Source organism: Danio rerio, chromosome 10, assembly GCF_049306965.1.
Source record: "Danio rerio strain Tuebingen ecotype United States chromosome 10, GRCz12tu, whole genome shotgun sequence".
NCBI classification, from domain to species: domain Eukaryota; kingdom Metazoa; phylum Chordata; class Actinopteri; order Cypriniformes; family Danionidae; genus Danio; species Danio rerio.
Genome location: NC_133185.1, coordinates 43,415,754 through 43,440,320, shown reverse-complemented (window position 1 = coordinate 43,440,320; position 24,567 = coordinate 43,415,754). Strand labels below are relative to the sequence as shown.

General features: G+C 36.6%; 1 protein-coding gene across 1 annotated transcript in view; it reads left to right on the top strand.

Annotated features, from left to right (window-relative positions):
* Positions 1-4,227: 4,227 nt before the first annotated feature.
* nrip1b (nuclear receptor interacting protein 1b) overlaps positions 4,228-24,567 on the top strand; it is a 56,591-nt gene continuing 36,251 nt past the window's right edge. The window contains exon 1 of the mRNA XM_005169195.6: positions 4,228-4,429. The gene's annotated coding sequence lies outside the window, so the exon portion shown is untranslated. The remainder of the gene's footprint in view (positions 4,430-24,567) is intronic.

Sequence of the window (24,567 nt, the reverse complement as noted above, 5' to 3'; positions counted from 1 at the left end):
TGCCGAGATTTAAAGTAATTCACAAAATAAATGAGAAATATGCAACAAAAATAAGAAATCAGTAAAGGACAAATATTATTCACACCACTGCACATGTATATATTTAAGACAATGTTTATATATTAAATATTTACATCTGCTACAAAGTATATATAAAGAAATATATATATAAATGTAAATATTTCGGTTTTGGATTTTTTGGTATATATTTATTTATTGGTATATAATGTTCAAACACAGTGAGTACACAAACACATTATGTAAATGCAAATGTTTATTTTGAATAATCATCATTAATTATTTGACAGCACTAATAATAATAATAACAATAATATTAATAATAATAATTATTATGATAATAATAATAATAATAATAATAACAATAATGATAATGATGATAATAATAACAATAATAATAATAATAATAATCATAATAATATTAATAACAATAACAATAATAATAATAATAATAATAGTAATAATAAGTTAAGGCATCAACAAAACCTGCCAGTGCATGTTCTCAAAGCCTGTGATGTTTATCGTGAACACATCTGAAGAATGACCATGAAGAATATGTCGAGGATGGAGGTCAATGTACATAATGACTAAACAAAAGCCATGCTTAAACACACATCTGTGTCTGTTGCGAGGTCAAAGGCTGAAGTTCTGTGAACCATGCTTCTGTGAAAAGCTTTGGAGCACAGGTCACCGACTCGAGATGCTGGAGGAATGAAGGGCGGATATTGTATCTCCATTCATGTGGCATCTGAGGTCAAAGTTCAAAGATGAAAGGTCTCCTGAGTTCAGAGGTCAGCTTGGGGAAGATAGCGCTTAAATTGCTGAGTCGATGAGTTACTGGGAGACAGGAACTTTCAAATAATATAATATACAATGATAGTTTATTATATACAGCTGAAGTCCAAATTACTAGACTTCCTGTCAATTTTTAAATCACTTTCAAATATTTCCCCCATAGTCCAACACATGCGCAATACAGTATGTGAATTGGGCAGGTTAAATTGTGCATGGAGTATATGTTTATAAATGGGAGTGTATGGTTGTTTCCCAGTGATGGGTTGCAGCTGGAAGGGCAACCGCTGCGTAAAACATATGCTGGATAAGTCGGTGGTTCATTCCACTGAGGCGACCCCAGATTAATAAAGGGACTTAGCTGAAAATAAAGTGATGTTTAACCGACCAAGGACATTTCCACAGTATTTCCTACCATATTTTTTGCTTTAAGAGTTCACACTTAGCTGATGATTAATTATAAAGTGTGTTTGGCACGCTGTCCCAGGAGAGAGCCCTGAGCTCATAAGATCCTCGAGCCCTCCCATTTGCCATATGGGAATTTGAGCAAGAGGGGAGTTTGAGCTCGAGCTCAGGTAGATCTCGAGAACTCCTCTGCTGCTTACGGCTAAAGACAACCCACATAACAAAATTTCTTTGGCCCAGCTCTGGCCCACACAATCAGCTTTTGCTTGGCCCACATGCTGCTGTGAATTACGGTATATGACTGGACCAAATCTGGCTTTTATAAGGGCCTAGTCTCAGTCAAGTTAATAAGCCATATGGGCTCACATGGAACCTGTGTGCGCAGAATTCTGCAGATTTTTATCCTATCACTGATTCTGTTTATTTACTTGTGTAAATGTGTGTAAACTTATATCGATTCAGTTTTTAAATTCATTACAGTATTATTATGGACTAATATGAAAATATTCATTTGATTAATCTACAATACAGTTTGCACAGTAATATTTTCTATCTTTTAGTAGAGATATTATGCATGCTCACCTTGTGTTCGCGTGGGTTTCCTCTGCATGCTCCGGTTTTCCCCACAGTCCAAAGACGTGCGGGACAGGTGAATTAGGTAGGTTAAATTGTCTGTAGTGTATGAGTGTGAATGAGTGTGTATGGGTGTTTCCCAGAGATGGGTTGCAGCTGGAATGGCATCCGCTGTGTAAAACAGATGCTGGATAAGTTGGCGGTTCATTCCGCTGTAGTGACCCCAGATTAATAAAGAGACTAAGCCGAAAAGAAACTGAATGAATAAATGAATCATATGTTAAAAATGTGACTTAATGTTGGCACCAATAGCCCAGTGGTTACGCGCACTGAAAAGTAGCACTGAGGTGCTCATGGTGACCTGAGTTTAATTCCTGGCTTGAGGTCCTTTGCTGATTCTTTCCCTCTCTCTGCTCTCAATGATCTCATGTCAATTCACTACACTGTTCTATCAATTAGAGGTTAAAACACCCCTAAAAAATGTGACTAAATGAAAAAACTAAGGATTAAATTTATAATTCATTCATTCATTCATTTTCTTGTCGGCTTAGTCCCTTTATTAATCTGGAGTCGCCACAGCGGAATGAACCTATAACTTTTCCAGCAAGTTTTTACGCAGCATGCCCTTTCAGCCGCAACCCATCTCTGGGAAACATCCACACACACATTCACACACACACTCATACACTACGGACAATTTAACCTACCCAATTCCCCTGTACTGAAACTGGAGCACCTGGAGGAAACCCACGCGAACGCAGGGAGAACATGCTAACTCCACACAGAAACAAAAACTGAGCGGCCCTGCTTAGTCCAAATTTATATATTATATATTATTATTTATATATATTTGCGCTGGGCAAATATTTATCGCATCCAAAATAAAAGTTTGTTTTGACATAATATATGTATGTGTATTGTATTTATTATGTGCATGTGACGCGCACAAACATAGAAACAAATCTGTACAAAACAATTTTGTTACATAGATATATAAATGAATGAATTCTTTCCTTTATTTTTCTTCGGCTTAAGGCAAGGCAAATGTATTTATAGAGCACATTTCATACAGTACACAGTGGCAATTAAAAGTGCTTTACATAAATAAGAATAAAAAACACAAATATAAGAAAATAAAAACAAATAATAAAAATGATTAAAAACAAATAAAAATAATAAAAATGTGTTAAAACAGAATATAAAAGAATAAAAAAAGAAAAGAAAGACACAATAGTGTGATCTGTCAGACGCAGTACAGTGCTCATTCAGTAAAGGCACAGCTTAACAGAAAGTGTATCTTTTTTTCTTCATTAATTTATTCCAAACTCTAGGCTGGCAGCAACATAATAATATTCAAAAAGATTCTTTCATTCATTTTCCTTTGACTTAATTCATCAGTGGTCGCCACAGCGGAATGAACCGCCAGCTCATCCAGCATATGTTTTACACAGCGGATGCCCTTCCAGCGGCAACCCATCACTGGGAAACACCCATACACTCTAATTCCCTACAGACAATTTAGCTTACCGAACTCACCTATAGCACATGTCTTTGGACTGTAGGGGAAAATGGAGCACCCGGAGAAAACCCACGCCAACATGGGGAGAACATGCAAACTCCACACAGAAATGCCAACTGACCCAGCCGAGGCTCGAACCAGCGACCTTCTTGTTGTGAGGCGACAGCGCTACCCACTGTGCCGCCAAATCCAAAAAGATCTCAACTAAAATTCCAGCAGTAATATTTTAAGATTCCAATTTTCACTTCTCAAAACCTATTGAATTAAATAGGTAAGGCTAAAGTAGATTTTTTTTATTTGTACTCCAATGTTGTTCAATGTTAAAATGTTTATTAAACATACTGAATCGTATCGTAAATGCTTTTGATGGAAATAAATTATTCCCTATAAGTAGGCAATTAAAAAGTATCTGAACTGATAACTCATTGTTGTACAGTAGTTCATGCAGTTAGGCTGAATACTGGAATGGATGAGATTACACTTGAATATGACTTTAATAATATATTCTATATGTGAAGTTCAATTGTGTTGCAGATTTCACAATACGTATTATTCCAAAGCAGCTTTACCCAAGGTCTGCATTATTACTACAGTAGAGCCAAAATGACAACATTTAAGGATTGCTTATATTGGTAAAGACAGTAAATAAACACATTAGGTACTTGCAGTTATAGTGTCCTTTGAAAGATATGTCTATGTGATGTTTAATACATGTTCAGTGAAGTGTATTTGTGTATCAAGTGTGTATTTATTTTGTATGTATTTTATGTATTTTCATCAGCAGCCATAAAGTATCTCCTTTCCTCAGGTTATTAAGGGTTATTAGAGGTGAGCTGACGCACGTCTCAATGTGCGCGCGCACGCACGTCCACACAAAGCGCGTCCTGTAGCTTTAAGCCGCGCTCACTCAGTCAGTCAGAGAGAGAGAGGGAAAAAGCAGCAGCAGCAGGAGGAGGAGTGTGAACATTGCGGAGTTCTTGGGGATTCCGACAATATACAGATCAGACAGACTCAGTCCCGACGGTCGCTTTTGGAGCCCGATGAGTTTTTGGACTCTACTTCCATTCGGCGCGGTTGACGGCGCACGTTTACCCGCAGAAAGCGCTCGGATAGCGGATTCAGGTACGTGTCGAGAGTCGACTCGATTCCGCCCTACAGCTGAAAACACTCCGCTGCATTTGACCACAATGTGTGTGTGTGTGTTTATTGTGATCCTGCGAGCGCTGAGGTGCTGAAAGATAACCCGTTAAGACGCGTACGGACTGTAATAACGCGCGTTCATAACCAGGACGCCGTGGTGCCGAAACGCCCTTTCTTTTCTTAAAAGTTAAACTGTTTTTAACTTGATACGGCGTCTTAAAAAGGTAACAGAGAGAGAAAATACGCAAGAACGCAATCGCAATGGTCCCTCCTGTCATTTAGTTTCCATTTTGTTTCTCTGTTACAGTCGGTGCGATGTTACCGCTTCATTTATCTGATCTGGCTTGTATGTTCTTCGTACACATAGTGGGTCAAGAACTGACTGTTTCTATATATTTGTCCGTGACGCATGTATTTGTGATGTATTATACTGTAAGATTGTGTAATGTTGGTGAGAAGAAGTCATAAATGTGATTTACTGGAGTGATAACGTAATTTGCTAATTTATTTTCATATATCTTAAAGTAATGCTTGTTACTTGAGAGTTAGCATTATTGTTCATTAGAGTATTTTGCTTTTATTACTATAACTATTTCTAATATTGATCCTTAGTTTTACTTCAATATACGATATTTCACCTCATTAGTGAGTTTGTAATATTTTTACATGCTACCCCAGACAGATTGTGGACTTTGCATTGTTTATAGTTTTCATAAGGTTTCCTGTGGCTTCGGTCAATAAAAATGGGACTAAGAAGGTCAAAGGTTGATGTTTAAAGGTCACCAGAGATCACAGTTTGGGTTCAGTGTTGGTTCAGGTGGCTTTTTTAGTGGTTAAGGGAAACACTAGTCAACTAGTTGCAGAAAATGTGGTGTAACGAGCAAAAAAGCTGCCTGTTTTGTGTTTTAAAATCAAAGCAAGCTTTAATGATCGCAATATTTGTTCCTTTGTCTTGTAATTTATAGAAACCATAAACATTCATGTCCAAAAGAATAAATGAATGCACGTTGCATTACAAACAAAATGCAAATTAGTTTTTTTTGTCTGTTTGATCTTCAAACCTAGTGCAAAATATGTTTCATATGTCAGAGAATCATGCTGACTGCTTTATAAGATCTGCTCTCTGGCTTCTGATAGATTTATACTTACTTGTTGAGATGTTATCGTTGCAAGAGAAATGAAAATGAACACATGGTGACCTGATTTCTCAGAGGGGATGTCAATAGAATAAACTAAGGTAGTTAAAACAATGCTGGGTCATCGTCACCTTTAAATAGTATCCTAAACATCAACCTGAACATTTTGCTGTCTGTTTGCTACCTTATACTATTCATACGATGCATGCATGTTTATCAGAATGTGGCTTTTTTAGCGCATGCACTTAGTCGTAATGTTGAAGCACATGGTTGTGCTCGTGCAAAACATAAAATTGCATGGTGTAACATGTCGTAAATCCATAGAAGCCACAGGCGCTTTACACTCATTAACAGGTCAGTTGACAGCTCAGGGACGCAGGGGTTGCGTGTTTGTTCTTTATGCAATGAATCTTGTATTATACAGGCTATAGCAGTGATAATAGGTGGCCTGGAGATCAGCGGGGACTGTTGCTGATTATACAAGAGGTTTTGTACTCCGGAAGAAGGGATGAAGGCTGTTGTCTGGCTCTCTAGGTGTGAGACGGGCAGTTGAATTGCTGAGATGGTATGAAAAACAAGGCACAGATTCTTCTCGCTTCAGCCTTGGGACAGAAGCAGGGCTTTCATTAATAGCGATGGATTAAATTTCTTTTTCTTTTTTTTTTGCTGATTGATTTACTGTAAACGATTTATAGTTTGCTGAATTTGTGGTTTGCTGAAAGATGCGACTCGATTTAATTGAGCTTCGCCACACATTAAAACAACAGCAGTGACCTTAACACACTTACCAATTGACCAGTGTGATTATTATTATTATATATATATGTATATTTTTTTAGTACACTTTATCACTCATTGCTTTTGGGGTGTGCGATCTCTTTGGCTGAGTTCGAAATCACCTAATACTTGAGTAGGTATTACATTTGAATTTGAGTTTACTATATGACCATAAGAAAAGTGCTTTTTTTTTCTTTTTTTACTTTATTTTTGTACATTAAAACATTTTACAGAACAGAACATTCAGTGACAGCAGCGATTATTAAGAAAAAAAAAAAAACGACAGTAGCCGCAGATGTAAATAAAAAAAAAATTACAAAAAAAAAAATACAATATTTTCAGTTTCAAAGGAGCTAGAAATACTATGTCCTATTCAGATACAACGTAACAGGTGCCCATCTTTGTTTAAAAATATCCATTTTTAGTTGAAGTTGAGCAGTCATATACTCCATTCTATATATACATTGAAAGAAAAGTGCTTTTCATATACAGGCCTCGAAATTAACTTTTTTACTTGGTAGCGCCGGTGCTCCCAACTTAAAATATTTAGGAGCACCTACCAAAAATAAATGAGCACCATTGCAAATTGTATTTTAAGGGATTTATTGTATTTGAAAGCAACATCAATTAGGACTAACAAAAACCAGAAACAACTATCTAACTAATGCTGTGATGACTTATTAATATTTGTGTGCAGTAATTCCAAAATGAATGTCTAATAATAATAAATATTAATGATGACGATGATGACAATAATACTAACAATTAATTACATTTCTTATTATGATGCTGCCTTGAATGTGCTTGAATGCAATTTATCTGCTAAAATAAAGTCTGTTACTTTATGAAAAATACATTTATGGTTCGTAACAACTAAAATGAAGCCTTGCAGTAAGTGATATCTATTTTGCGCTATTGTTTTTATTTGGATGTCAATCTAATAAATAATATTTCTGCTACAAAACAAACAAAAGATTGTAATAAATCATTCAATTCATGGCTGAAAGCTGCAAAAATGTTTTTTTAGTTGGTAGCTAAGTAATTATATACATCTCAAGGAAAAAGGGACAAAAGAAAGTAATAAAAGTCTGTCTTCTATCACTCTTTGAAAGTTTTGGTTTGGGTTTGTGTCATTGTAAATGCTCAGTCTCGTTATGGGCTGATTTTAATTTTTCTGTGTTTGTGGAATAAAGCAGGCGAGTCAGCCGGACTAATTTATGAGCAGGCAGAGCTGGATTCTCGCGATGACCACTGGCGCAGTACCACTCTTTGTTATGAGCCGCAGATTCAGTTTAAACTTAGTAAAGGCGAGCTTCTTTGGCAATGATGTACAGTGTTAGATTTTACATTTATAGCGGATATTTGCGCTGAACACGGAGTGAATGCAACGCAATCAGGCATTTTCTCTGAAAACACTCAATTGATCTTAGCTGACAGATCAACATTCACCACATGTCATGATCGCTGTCATTTCCTTAGGTGGGATTTGCAAATCTGTGTACTTTTCACTCTTCAGTCGTTTGCATTTCCCGCAGTAACAAAAGCTCCCAGTCATCTGACAGCAGAAAGCCTTGAGTGATTGATAGCTAATATGAACCAATAAAGCGGCAGGGAAGAGCGATTCAGCACGTTTTTAGAAAAAATCTTGACAGTTCGCACTACAGCCATTATATGTAGTCGCACAAATCCTCCCAAATATATTATGAGGTCGCATTGATCGAATTTCGGGCGTATATGAGACCAAAATGGTCGCAATTTCGAGCCCTGATATAGTATGAATGCAAGTAATATCGAGCTCATAAGTACTACATCTGCCATCTGTCATGATCATGTGACCTATCACTCCCATTCATAAATTCTCTTGTGTGGCATTATGGGATAGCATAGCATCCATCAGATGCGCACTTCAGAATCTCGCCGGAAATACTTGCTTACTGTTTTTTGAGTACTAGTAATTTGGACATACTACTCTGCTCGCATACTGTTTTTTAGCATACTATATAGTTTGGAAGTAAGTGAAGTGCATCCGAAATCACCTACATCTCAGTAGCTACTACATTTGAATTTGCCACACGACCGTAAGAAAAGTACTTTCTATATAGTATGAATGTTAGTAGTATGAATGGAGCACATAAATACTTCATCTGCCATTTGTCATTATTACATGATCTATCCATGTCAGTTGCGTCGCGTCACTCCCATTCATAAATTCTCTTGCATGGTATTATGGTATAGTGTAGCGTTTATAGGATGCGCACTTCAGAATCTTGCCGGAAGTAGTAGGTCATCTGGGTACTTCTCACATACTGTTTTTCGAATACTATGAATTCGGACACACTACTCGGCTTACATACTGTTTTTAGCATACTATATAGATTGGAAGTATGTGATTACGAACACAGCCCATGTCTTAATGAGTGATTCATTTAATTATTTATACCATAGATTTCTTCAGATTCGTTCAAATCTTTATGAATTAATCATTTATTTTCAAATGAAACATTGTGGTACTTCAACTGTTTGTTTGGAAATATTTTTGTTGAAAAAATCTGGAAAACAATCAACATAGCATCTGAAATTAAGCTTACTATGTAGGCCTTCATTCACCTATTTTTATGTGCAATTTGGAATATTGCATCAAAATGCTTTTATGGAAATGATAAGATGCGTATACACTTTGAAAACTTTTAGTATGCGCTCTACTGAGTTGGACAAACTCTTTATCCTATAAGAAAAAATTAGCATGAATTAAAATGGAAACTTCAAAACAGTCATGTGATTTTTATTTTAACAGATCATGTGATAACATGAAAACTAAGCATAATGGGTCAGCGTTAATGGACAATATGGCAGGCCGACCACATTGTAAAACACTTGAAATGTTGTTTTGGTCATTTTAAAACCCCTCAGCCAAAGTCTGTCTTTTAAAGTGGTTCAGTATTATAACCTCATTCTGCATTCCCAAAGAGTGTTTCATACCTTCAAAAGCCACCACACATTCATTGCATTTCGTTTTCTGAGGGGCAAGTAATATATAAGAAAATGGCCCACAGTTGCTTCTACCACAGTAAATTCCATTTTTCTTTTTGATTTTTTTTTTTTTGCACCAGTTTATCAGGAAGTGACTATTTTGTCTCATAGGATGGTAACAGTGCTTTATTCTCAAATGTTTCATGCATTATTCCAGTTTTGCACATGTTTAATCTGCACCTTTGCATGGAAACATATCTACAGTAACTTTAAACTTTTCTGTAAGAACAATATCAAAATTTGTGATTTATTTGTGACAACAGCATGCTTTAGTGATAATACTTCGCTAAATCAGCTATTGTAAATAATAGAAAGCTACTCATTCTGGCACAAATTTGCTTTCAAATCTTTAATAATAAACTCAACGGCATTGCGGGAAGTAGTACTTTAAGGCTATTAAAATGCTTAAGGTTTTTGCTAAGAGAGTCGGAATGATCATTGTACACACATTGTTAAAAATAATAATCATGATGTTATAGGTTATATATTTTAGTGTATTGGCTAATCGGCTAATAAATTAAGTTCATAGCACTGCAGTTTGTAGCACATTTTTGGTACCCCCAATAATGCAGAAAATAATAAGGTGCAGGCACTGACTATGGATAAATATTTGTTTTACCTCATAAGCTATGAACTTCCTGGAATGAAAGCACGTTGGCCATCTGTAAGTATGTTTTGGCCTTTTAAAGGAGCTAACGCTGATCCTGAGAAACGTGATCTGAACAACTTGTATAACACACAAGTTAATTTAATATAATTACCTGACTGACCTCTAACTGCCAGCTGTATTTCTGTGTCGCCCACTTTGTCCTGAGGCGAGATGTACCTGGAGGTCAAGGAATCCTGGCAATTGGGTTTGGGGAGATTTTACTGTTCCATGGGGACATTACTTATCGTGTCTTATTTTAATGCAGGCTATATGCTGTGCTAAGTGAAACGCCTGTCCTTTCCAGTGATTCAGGAGTTGTAAGGCTTAGTCGTTTGTCTCTTTGAGCCGAGAGATGAATACATGCAGATTTCGCAGTCCAAGGCCACAGCGTGCCAAGCTGTCCTTCACACCGTATTAGTGGCCTGTCCTTTCAGAAACCTTCAAAGCTGTGAGAAGGACACAAACCCTGCAGTAATGCTGAAGAGATGAACACTCACAAAATGATCTGCAATCAGCGCATCAGGCGTTCACAGAGTCGGCGACAGAAATGATCCCAGCTTCATTATTTTTCTCATCTAAAAGCTTTCAGATCGCACAGGCCTGAGCAATTAACTAAAGAGCAGTTTTCCGATTTTGTGAATGAAAGATGGATGTGTGGGTTATGAAGAGTGCGGATTGAGGTTGTACCGCTTTGATGAGCTTTATTCCGTAAGTCAGGGTTTCAGAGAAGGCGTTGAACCTGGATTTAGTCTTACAATATAAGCTGAAATTGAAGCACATAGAAATGCATAATACTTGTCGGTATTTGATTCAGCAGCTTTATTCTCGTTCACATGAACATTATTTTGTTAATAAAAAAGTGACTTTGAGATGACTAGTAAGGAGTTGAAGGGTTTTATCGATATTGCTATTATTGTGTCTGTAGAATGTGATACTGTGATTGAAAATATTGTGGATTGTTATACACACACACACACACAGGGGTTGGACAATTAAACTAAATCGCCTGGTTTTAGACCACAATAATTCATTAGTATAGTGTTGGGCCTCCTTTTGCGGCCAATAAAGCATCAATTCATCTACAGATAAAAGTCTTGCACAGTGAGATTTTGAGCCATTTTTGTAGAATAGTGGCCTGATTACTACATGATTCTGGTGTAGGAAACTCACCTGACTCGCTTCTCCAAAACACCCCAAAGTGGCTCAATAACAGTCATGGTGACTGTGCAGGCCATGAAAGATGTTCAACTACACTTTCGTGTTCACCAAATCATTTAGGATCAGGTGATTCAACGATCAGGATACAACGCTTAAACCCTGGTCCTCCAGAATGGTTCGATAGTCCTTGGCAGTGACTCGCCTATCTAACAAGTATTGCGGCTAGGGAATGCCATGATATTGCAGCCCAAACCATCACCGATATATCCCCATGGTTCATTCTGGGCTTGCAACAGTCTGGTTGGTACGCTTCTTTGGGGCTTCTCTGCACTGTAACTCTCCCAGATGTGCATTGTCATGATTGACCCTTTAGTAGCCTGGCCGTGCATATAGACCCTGTGGAGTAATTGGTAGAAATAGCCATAAGCTGACCTGGCGTTAAACACAAACAAACAAAGATTTAATCACAGTGAGTCTGATCATCACATGTATATACAGATAAAATCAGTGATCACTTGTGGCTCATGGGATCCCCTCACATATTACTATGAAGAGTGCGGCTTAAAGTTGCATTGTTTTGATGAGCTTTATTTCTTTATTATTGTAGACGTTGAGAGGTCTAGTAAGGTGTTGATGGGTTTTATCGATATTGCTGTTGTTGTGTCTGAAGAATGTAATACTATGATGTAAAATATTGTTGTGGATCGGCAGTTCAGTTTCATTGTCCAACCTTTGTATATACACACATTATATATATAAATATATATATATAAATGTGTGTGTATATATAGAGGTTGGACAATGAAACTGAACTGCCAGGTTTTAGACCACAATAATTAGTTAGTATGATGTTGGACCTTCTTTTGCGGCCAATAAAGCATCAGTTCATCTACATATAAAAGTCCTGCACAGTTATCAGAGGGATCAATAATTTTTAGGCCTCAATAATATTTATATCTGGTGACTGTGCAGGCCATGGAAGATGTTCAACTTCACTTTCATGTTTACCAAACCATTCTGTCACTAGACTTACTGTGTGTATTGGTGTATTATCATCCTTTTACAGTGGACCACCTTTAGGATGCAATGTTTAAACCATGATAATGGTTTGGTAGTCCTTGGCAGTGACTTGCCCATCTAGGACAAGTATTGCACCTAGGGAATGCCATGATATTTTAGCCCAAACCATCACTGATAAACCCCCATGCTTTATTCTGGGCTCGCAACAGTCTGGGTGGTAAGCTTCTTTGGGGCTTCTCCACAATGTAACTCTCCTAGATGTGGAAGAGTTACCAATTTATTGCTTTGGCATAAGTGACCTTATATTAGCCTGGCCATGCATATAGGCCCTGTGGAGTAATTTATAAAAATAGCCATTAGCTGAGCCGGAGTTAAACACAAACAAGCAAAAATTTGTCTGATTTTCGCATGTGTATATATAATCAGCGACCACTTGTGATAGGATCCCATGAAGCACATAATACCGGGTATCAACAGCGTCTTTGTATTTATAGTATTTATATGTATATAGCGGCTTTGAACTTATAGCTTCCGGCTCCTCTGTTGAAGCTGTTAGGTTTTTGTTATAGGGCTGACTCGGCAAAGATTTGTTTCATGCAGAGGTCAGAGGTTGAGCTCAGGTTCACACTGCCTTGTGTTTCTGAGCACAGAGCTGAAACTCTGGAAAGTAATAAAGAACTGTCAGTTTGGGAGAGGCGCACCCTTCAGACTGCTGAATCACTTAAAAGAAAAAGTCTTGTATAGCTTAATATCATGCAAATTATTGTCTACTACTGATAAATGTAGTACAAAACCTATTATATTACAAGTGCGCAGTGGATTTCACTCAATATGCAGGGGCATTTAGACTCTTTGTGGGGAATAATTGACAGAGGTGAAGCCTAACATTGTTTCTCTTGTTACCCGTTGACTGAAAAAGCCACACTATTTGGCATCATATCAATATTTTGTATCTCGAGGAGGACTGTGAATTTGCACAAATCTAATTTATTGATCGATTAATTGTTCGTCTTAATCATGCAGGATGTTATCATCAGTGACACATTTTTGTCATGGGTTTGACCCTCAAAACATAAGCTTCCTCTGCCAAAGAATATTTTGTTTTGACAGTAAATAAAAGACTTTTTGGATTGTAAAAGAATCAGTGATTGACAATTTAATAGTATTATTAAATTATTGAATATACACTCTAAATGATGTGTTGTCATAACGTTGGGACAAATACGGACAAACCCAAGATTGGGTTCGTTTTTCATTTAAATTTAAATAGCACTTTCTAAACCAATAGTTTAGTTGGTCTATATTTGACCCAACGTTTTATTACAACAACCCAGCATTTTTTAAGTGTGTAATGACTAATATACAAAAATGTAATTTTTACGTTTACACATTGGAAACTTGTGTGTCCATGTGAGAAAATTGTTGTTGTTACTGTAAGCGTGTCATTTTGTTCCCAATTGTGCATATGATATTATGCAAATGAAGGACAATATGGAGATTGTAAAAAAGGCCAACATTTACTCATGAACATCATAATTCAAGGCAAATGCTATTCAGTTATTAGTCCACTTCATCTGTCTTTAAGTATCTCTCCCTGATAAAATGTCAATATATTACATGTTTATGAGCTAAATGCTACTCCGAATACTTTTTTAATCTGAAACCAGCAAATGATGTGATGTGAACAACCTCATAAACAACAATGGAGGACATGCAGCAGATCCTGTTGTCACTTCTTGTCATGTGGCTGTTTTGATAAGTTTTTTTTTGTCATTGCTCTGTGCCAACATTGTATTTTTACAGAGTATTAAAAAAAGTCACTACTTGTGGTGGTGGTGGTGTTGTTGTTGTTTTCTTCTCTTTCTTCACATACAAATTCAATTCAATGTATCTTTGTCTATAGCACTTTTACAATGTAGATTGTGTCAAAGCAGCTTAACATATAAGTTTAATTAAATTGAAACAGTCCAGTTTTCAGGGTTGAAATTCAGTCTAGTTTAAATTTCACTGCTGATATTCCAAACACTGAAGAGCAACAATACAAGGGAAAATTGTCTGTAAACCAATAGCGTTCAGTAACAAGTCTAGCTCTACACTTTTTGTAGCATACTGTTGTGCTGTGTTACCCCTAGGAAAGGTTGCCAAAAAGTGGCATGGTATAATTCATGGTTTCTCACAGTGGAAATGTGAATAAATGTGTAGCATACTGTATTGTACAGCTAAGTGGAAATGAGTCATTATAGATACTGAAAACGGCATTTATAAAAGAGAACTGGCTTGATGTCGCACTACAAACAGTCTTGCCTTTACTTTAACCACTTTTTGTTTGTAATTCGATGGAAAGGTTATTGTTTTCCAGGACTGGGAATTCACGTGTTGGTGTACTGGGTTGCGGCTGGAGGGACATCCAGCACATAAAACATATGCCAGAGTAACTGAAACTGAAAGTCTTCGAACCTGCAACCTTTCGATCACAAGTCTTACTCTTTAACCATTAGGCAAGGGCTGCCCAAACTTGGTCCTTGAGGGCCAGTGTCCTGCAGAGTTTAGCTCTAACTTCCTATAACACAACTGCCTGGAACTTTCTAAAATACTTAGCTTGATTAGCTGGTTCAGTTGTATCTAATGGGGGTTGGAACTAAATTCTGCAGGACACTGGCACTCTGGTACTGACGAGTGTGGGCGGGGTCGAGAGCCCCGCAAACCTGTTGGAGGGAGAAGTCTAGATGAGATACAGCTGTGGACATGCACATCAATATGCCATCATTTTTGTAACCCTGTATAGCAATAATTAATATTTTTGCAGTACTGTGACTGTTTAGGGTTGGAGTGGTGGAAGACATTAATAAAATACAGTTGGTTGGGTAATTTAATAAATGATATAAATAATACTTTGTAAACTACTGTTTTTACTGTGACGGTTGGGTTTAGGGTTGGAGTAGACTTAAATAAAATAAAAAAATAATATAAATAATTTATGTTAACTTCCGGCCACAACCGTATCTGATCAAGCAACAACCCGGTTGGAGCGAGTGTTTACAAGTGTTGAGCTCCAATTTTAAACTTTTTTTTTCTGTTTTGTGTTTGCCTTATGACTAAAGTTGTTGCACGTCCACCAGTTCCCGCCTAAGAATGAACAAGTTTTAGCTACTTGTACATTTAAGGTAGCGTTCAGAAAAAACACACACAAAGGAATTCAACACAGAGGTACATAAACACCTTCTGTCAGCTAGCGTTTCGGAAGTGTTTTTGCAGAGCAACACAAACAGCATCCAGAAGTATAAAGCAAGACGTATGAAAGTATAGAAATATAAACCAGCCTTCAGGCAATGGTTGCTCCCAAAATTGATGACTTATTCCACTGATAAGTCAGGAACTAAGCTGAAAGAAAGAAAGTGAGTGGAAGGCTCACATAATATGGAGTATGTTTTATAAATGTACATAACTTTTAAAACATCTATTACAGGTGGGCATAGATTAATTTTGTTTAATCTAGATTAATCTTGGAATTAAACTAGATTAATCGAGATTAAAATTGGCTCATATGAACTCTGCCGAAGGCATTTAGAATATGTGTGGTACCCAAATAATAAGTCTTTGAGAGTGGGTTTCTCAAGCCAAGTGGCGCATTAGGCCAGGGGCTCATCTCCTTTTTCCAAAATGCATCACAAACTGCTTGAGAAACGGTTCTACTATGATAATTGGTGATGAAAATAAAGAATGTTCAATAAGATGTACTTGAGTTTACTAATTGTTTATTCGGTTAAACATGAATTTTAATCTCTAAGCCTACATAAGCTCAACAGCTATATTATTTATTTATTTATTTATTGATCACCTTAATCCAACTAAAGTCATAACTGATCTAAACAGAAATGGAATTAAGACACGTGTTCTATTATTGAAGTAAACACTGCAATCAAACTATTACCATCATGTAGGACTTTTTGCCATATTTTTCGACAAGATCCACACATGCGGCTGTCAGTAAAGGACCACACAAACACATTCACACATTGCAAAATGCGGAACTTTTTTTCTTCCAATTTGGCGTGCGTTATTAAATTCCATAACATTCTCACCAGTCCTTACTCCTTATTTGCCTCTAATACCCCAGTTTGTCACAGGGGCATGAATGAAATGTTCATGAGTGAGTGTGAAACTGCCGAACTGCAGTTAAAGTCACTCAAAATTACAGGAAACTCTTACATGAAAGCATTTTACATAAACATCTTAATTCTATTGTTGCCTATTAAGGCAAATAACTAGATTACAGATGTCCAAGCGTAGTCAGTAGTGTCTACGAAGTAAGTAAAAGATCCTGAAGGACATCCTGCTGATTTGATTCAGAAGGGCACTTTTTTGTCAGACGACTCACTGGTCAGGTATACATCCGCGCTAAAAATCAAGGTGAAAGTTTTTCTAGCGCACGATAAGAGTCTCGCGTTAACGCAGCACATTAACTCCGATAACGGCCCACCACTAAAATATACACACAAAATGTATAATGCCTCTGACCAATGACATTCATCATAACAGTATTGTGTAGGGATGTAACGGTATTGTAAATACCGTCATACCGCAATATTAATTTTTTTTCGATATTACCGAAGTCGCATGACTCGGTAAAACTATAGGATTTCTGAGAAAATTTGGTCAGGCGAATGAAGCGAACGGGAGGTAGCGAAAACTACAATTCCCATCAGCCCATGCTTGACCATCATCCCTTGCGGTCTGTTGTCGCTACAGATCCAGTAATGCGGAAATGGAGTGTGCTGCTAGAAGCGGGGATCAAAAAGAGCTGTAAAACTCTAAAGCGGGTGTTGTCGCCGCGCGCGTACTGAATAGCGGTGTTGTCAGCACACTGTTCAGATTGATGCAGACATGAGACCTCTATCTTACTCATGGTTTGTCCTCTCAAGTGGGGGAAAGACAATGCACAACGTTACCCACTGCTGTCAACCTGGGCCAAGTCATATCTCTCTTGTCCCAGAAACCTCAGTCCCAAATGAGAGGGTTTTTTTTTTGTTGCAGGGGACATTGTAAATGCCCAGAGATACCAGCTTTTACCAGATTATATTTATATGATAATTTTCCTTTAAACCCATCTCTATCTAAGTGAGTGAGTGATTAAATGTTGAATGTGATGAGTTTTCAACAATACTAAATTGAAACTTTATTTTTTTTACATGGTTTAATATTTTTTTGTTATTAAAATTGAAGTTCCTGTTTCAAAGCTTACAGATAGATGGCTAATTTGTATGTCATTGACACTTTTGGCACTTTTTTGGAGTATTTTCATAAGTTTTGTTTTTTCCTGTAAATGATTCAATAAATACCGTACCGTGACATTCATACAGAGGTATTACCGTACCGTGAAATTCTGATACCGTTACATCCCTAGTATTGTGGAGGAAATACTTCATTAAAGGGATCATTCACACAAAACAATTCTGTCATCATTTATTCATCATCCACTTGTTCCATACCTTTTTTAAAGAAAGCTGTAACCATTGACTTCCACCATTTGTTTTTCTATGGAGATCAGTAGTTTCGTTTTTCTACAGAGCATCTTCTTTTGTGTTCAACAGAAGAAAGAAACTCTGAGAGTTAAAAAGTGAGTAAACTTAGATTTTCGGGTGAACTATCCCTTTAAGCCACACAAGTCTTAACACAACCCAGGGGTTTCTCTTAAGACAGAAAAACGAAGGGGTTAAACCGAGCTGAGCTGTTGCCAGGCAACAAGCGACACCTCAGCAGCCGCTCTGAAAGATGCACACCCTGCTCTCAAAGCACTCACGCGGCGAGGCATGCTGGGATATATTATTATGGACTTCTGTTTGTATGCACTCCTGCCACAGGAAGTAGACACGACTGCAAAAGTGTTGGGTTTTCGTGTTGAACCAAGACCTTCTCCATGTGAGGTGCAGTCCCTGTGCGTTTACATGCATCTCAATGAGCCGCGGGCTGTTGATTAGCGGTGCCGGACACAGTTTGAGATGCCCTTGGACGCTCGTCCTCATGTCCTGACGGGCCGCTCGGGGCTTATGCTTTACTGGCATTAACACAGCGCTCTGACCTTGACCCAGCAGATCTGACCTGAAAGCTTTTAAGTAACTCTCTGATTCGCTCGTGTGATGATGATGATGGTCATGTGATGTGCTTATGGGTCACACTTGACTGAATGTGTGGGTGAAAGAGGGTTTTCATGTGTGGTATGAATTAATAGCGTTGATTGTTTGCGTGATGGTGATTGATTTTGCACAGAACTCTTTGACTGCTTTGAGACTGAAATATTGTATGCATGTAGTTTATTGTTAATGTATTGCCTCTAAATGGTGGACAATAGTTGTTTTTAATGATCAGGCAAATTTTTTAAAACAATTTTTTGTGATGTTTAAAGAACGTGTTGATGAATTGATGTATAATAAGGTGACTTTCCATGGTTTCAATTCGGTCTGGTGGAAATAAATATTATTAGATGTATTTACATAAGCTAATACTTATTTACAAATATAAATAGCATTTATTATTGAAGTAAAAAGTAATAGAAGCATTCCATTATGATTAAACAAAGATAAATCTAGCATTAAAAGTTACTTTTTTCATGACTTCAGTTTGCTTGTTGACTACTTTTAATATTTTTATTATATATTTTTGGATTAATAAAAGTAGTATTTTATTTAAATAAGCATTATTGTAAAGTATGATTGTAAAAATTCTGTAAAAAAATGTGTTGCGTGTAAATAATTTCAAAGTTTGAAACAATATCAAAGAATATTAATAATATTAATTATTATTTTTCCCAGAGATGGGTTGCAGCTGGAAGGGCATCCGCTGCGTAAAAACTTGCTGGATAAGTTGGCAGTTCATTCCGCTGTGGCGACCCCGGATTAATAAAGGGACTAAGCCGACTAGAAAATGAATGAATGAATTATTATTATTATTATTATTATTATTGTTATTATTTTTCATTCATTCATTTTCTTTTCAGCTTAGTCCATTTATTCATCTGGGGTTGCCCCAGCGGAATGAACCGCCAACTTATCCAGCATATGTTTTACGCAGCGGATGCCCTTCCAGCTGTAACCCATCACTTGGAAACATCCATACACACTCATTCACACACATACATACACTACAGTAAATTTTTAGCTTACTCAATTCACCTATGGCGCATGTCTTTGGTCTTGTGGGGGAAATCGGAGCACCTGGAGGAAACCCATGCGCAAACGGGGAGAACATGCAAACTCCACACAGAAAAACGGCAACTGACCCAGCTGAGACTCGAATCAGCGACCTACTTGCTGTAAGGCGAACAAGCTACTCACTGCGCCACCGCGTAGCCTGCATTATTATTATTATTATTATTATTATTTTTTTTTTTTTTTTTTTTTTTTTTTTTTATCTTTGCATAAGAATCACAATGTAAAATGCAACATTTAACTACATATGGTTGAGGTTTAGGTGCTAAATCAAAGAATATTTAATTTAATTGTGTGTATTTATTATGTATTATTCCAAAAATATCATAATATATTGTTATTTATTCATTTTTTGTAGCAAAAAGCCATTTGTATCTGTAATAGTATGATAAATTTGTAATTAAGCTTTATAATATTTGTAACAAGCTTCTATGTTAAGACTTTATTCATTTACATATTCATTTATTATAATTGCATTTAAATGACTTGCAAAAGGCTGAGAAATGAACTGAATTTCCTACATTTGTCCAGTTTGATTACTTGCTTCAGACTGGGATCAGCAGAGTCTGCTGCTGTTGCTCTTTTTCACCTGTTTGTATCTGAATGAGTGGAGTTAATCCAGACTGGAGCGATTTGTGTGTGTACCAGCATGTTTACATGTGCTGCCACTCTGCTTGTGTAAGTGCGTTTACAGGCCAGACACTCAAACAGAGCAGATCTGTCCTGTAAGCTGCCTGTCTGTCTGTTCGTCCAGCAATAGTTATATTAAGGTATGGCTTGCCCTAAATACACTTAACCGGGTTTAGTGAGGTCATCTATCAGTTTAATTCAGCTGCGTGTTGTTGTTGTTGTTGTTGTCCTTCACATTTGTTTACACTGATGTGTGTCGATTTAAATGAGTTTATTTATGCTTGATGTTTGAGTCCATATTGTATAAAGTGCATGATAGAGAAAAAAACTTTTCTTCTTATGGGTAAAGTTTGTCTTTTTTGGTCAAGACAATATCAGAAAATACAACTGTTTACAGGCGATGAGCATTTTGATTTCAGCAATTTTGTACACAATTTAATGGCAAGATGATGCTTTTTGTTTTGCTGGAACATGTGCCGTGAGTTTGTATTTGAAGCATTTGTTTGACATCTAAAAGCTAATTTGCTGTCATATATATGTGTTTATGTTGTTTGAACATCACCTTACGATACAATTTTTTTTAATTGCGAATATTTTATTTTATATTTTAAGGGACATTTGTTTTTGCGGAGCTAATACAACATTTGTTTTTTAAATCTATTTATTAAATGTGAACTATTGATGTTGTGTGTGTATGTTTGTATGTGTGTATGTATATGTACATGTTAAATAAAAAAAGAGAAAAATTAATATTAAGTAAAAAAAAATTGTTTTAAGTATACATTTTTAAACCAATAGTTTCTTCTTTATTTACAGTTATTGCAAAATTATTAGACATATTTTTTGTTTTTAAATATTTCCCAAGTGATGCTTAACAAGGACATTTTTTCCACAATATGTCACTTATATTTTGGATTGACTTGGATTGGAGGTCAATATTATTAGTCACCTTAATTTCATAAAAAAAAAAAATCTGATTGGCCACAGTACAAACCAGTGATGTCCAATGACTTGCCTAATTAACCTAATTATAAACAGTTCATTCATTCATTTTCCTTCGGCTTACACACTTCGGCCACAACGGAATGAAACGCCAACTATTTCAGCATGTTTAACGCAGCGGATGCCCTTCCAGCCGCAACCCAATACTGAGAAACACTGTGGGGGGAAGCCGGAGCACCCTGAGGAAACCCATGCCAACACAGGGAGAACATGCAAACACAGAAATGCCAACTGGCCGAGCCAGGGCTCAAACCAGTGACCTTCTTGCTGTGAGGCGACAGTGCTAACCACTGTGCCACCATGCTGCCCTTTAAACAAATTAAGCCTTTAAATTGCACTATAGGCTGGGAAACTAGTATCTTGCAAAATAAGTATTAAAATATTATGTACTGTCATCATGGCAAAGACAAAATAAATCAGAGACCTACTTTATATTAAGTGGCCTTAACTACTAAGTGCTTTAATCGATACATAAATACAATGTACTTACTGTGTTCATAATTTATTACTGAACGCTTGTGGTGGTCTTGAGAGGGATACTGAGAAGGGGTAGAGACAGGTTTGGTGGGATGGGTACGTTAAAGGGTGGGTTAAGGTGTAAGGGATGGTCAACAGTCTAATTAAAGGTGTAATTGCATGAAGGTATTTAATCAATCATGTACAATGTAAAAAAAAACAACATGTATTTATTACACAATACAGTGTTTACCTCTAGGTGTTTTCCAGCTGTGGCGGCAGGCCTTTTTTTTTACACAGATATACCAAATACCTGTGGCGTTATTTTAATGACAGATGTCGTGAGCGCATTATTAGAAGTTGAAATCGCATTTATGTAATAGCCTACAGCATGCAGATCTCTTTGCTTGTGCACCGATTTCCTCTGCTCGTTCACAAAACTTCGCAGATCTTCTTGTGCGCTCTTAAATAAGCACTACTGAAGTGCGATTTAGTGCGTTTATGTAGTGAGTATGTCTCCAACATTTATTAGATTTGCTAGGAATATTTATGAACGTCTTCAATAGACGTACAGAGTAGCATTAATGCGTCCTGAATTAAAGTGAAACGGCCTCACGCATCACGCACCTGTCAGTCAATCAGTCAGTCAGCACGTCACTTTAAAGGGTTAAACAATTGAGGCACAGCACTACTACGGTTGCAGAAAAGTTTGCACTATTACAATTCACTTTCCCTTTAATACGTTTTGGTGCAATTTATTACCCGCTATTAAAAAAACTAAATATTTTAAATGAGAAGCTGTAATGCAGTTGTGGCGGGATGAATTTTGGCGTGGCGCCCCGCCATGGAAGAATGTATTTAGCTGAAATCATGCAGTATGTACATTGTATCATATAATTAAGTTTTAGTTAAGGCCACTTTAATAAAGTGGGACAGAAATAAGTTATTAGAATTTAGTTATTAAAACTATTATGTTTAAAAATGTGTTCAACTCTTCTCTCTGTTAGACAGCACTTGCAATTTCACAGGAGGGCTCAGCATTTTTCTTTCATCTGTATACAAACCTTATAAAAGGCCATATGAAGTCATTATAAGTATTGTGTGCGTGTGTGTGTGTCTGTGTGTGTGTGTCTGTGTGTGTGTGTGTGTTCGCGTGTGTGTGTGTGTTCGCGTGTTTTTGTGACATCAGGACACAAATCTGTATAATGACATGGGTATTACAAAAAGGTGGTGAAATGTGAGGACATTGGTGACGTCCTCATTTCTCAAAAAGCTTAAAAATCCTACAGGATGAGTTTAATCAGAGTAAAGCTGCACACAGTCTCCTGTGATGGTTGGGTTTAGGGGTAGGGTGGGGTTAGGGTAATACAATATACGGTGTGTGCTGTATAAAATGAATGGAAACCTATGTATTGTACCCACTTTTCACAAAAACAAATGTGTGTGTGTCTTTTAGAAGTATTACTGTAGAAGTCTTTTATTTATATTTTGCAAGATCTATATGGCAGCCACTTGTCAGTATTTGTAGAAACTGATTACTTTTTTTAGTTCTATATTTAGTACTTTTCAACACAATTTTTGGTCTCTTGGATTTTGTGACTGAACTTTGATCATCCATGTCTCTTTTTGCAGTGTGTCTGAACTTTGTATGCGTGCGAGATGTGTGATTCAGCCGTGTTTCATTCAGACATGTTTCTACATCAGTATAGGTCACTTAGAATACCTGGCTTTATGCTCCTATAGAATCTATTTTTGGATTTTATTTTGAAGAAGATGAAAAGGAGAACGATGGAAAGAAGAGAAGAAAAAATGCAATTACATCAAAACTGAAATGAACAGTTGACTGGCCACTTAGGTCATTACAAGTCACATTGACCTGAATTAAAAGTCAGGTTACTCAAAGACAACTTAAATGTTTTATGTTCAAGCCACTTAAATTTGTAAGGACTAATAAGGTAACTTGATTTCTTCATGTTGTCCTAACACAAATCGTTTGACCTACAGTGTACTTCTACACTGTACTTCATATTGTATCCTCTTTTTGTGTCTGCTGTGATTTCTCTTCTTCTGCTGCCTGATCAAACTCTGCAGTACAGCCTCTTAGCGAGGGGGAAAAGCAGGGAAAGTGGGCCATGCTGACCTATTTTTCCACAGTTCAGGGAGGCCGAGGGTTGCGGCGCTGCAGTCAGAGGCCGTTCAGCAGAGCAGACTCACAGAAGTGGGTCACTGGCAGTGCTGCCTCCTCAAAACGCCTCGTCTAACTGTCCTGAACGCAGGAAATGTGCTGTGTATTTTACATTCTGAAGTGTCCGTATATATATATATATATATAGATATGTATGTGTATATGTATGTATATGTGTGTATATATATATATATATATATATATATATATATATATATATATATATATATATATATATATATATATATATATATATATATATACACACACATACATATCTATATATATATATATATATATATATATATATATATATATATATATATATATATATATATATATATATATATATATATATATATATATACATACATACATACATACATACATACATACATACATACATACATACATACATACATACATACATACATACATACACATATATTTATATATATAATAATTAAAATTTATTACAACAAATATATTTAAGTTTTAATGTATTTTGAATAATTAAAAAATTCTCTGGTAAAATGCAAAATTATAGGCATTTATTTATTGTGTTTATTTTATTCATTCATTCATTCATTTTCTTGTCGGCTTATTCCTTTTATTAATCTGGGGTCACCACAGCGGAATGAACTGCCAACTTATCCAGCAAGTTTTTGCGCAAGGGATGCCCTTCCAGCCGCAACCCATCTCTGGGAAACATCCACACATACACACACATACTCATACACTACGGACAATTTAGCCTATACCCAATTCACCTGTACCTCATGTCTTTGGACTGTGGGGGAAACCGGAGTACCCGGAGGAAACTCACGCGAACGCAGGGAGAACATGCAAACTCCACACAGAAATGCCAACTG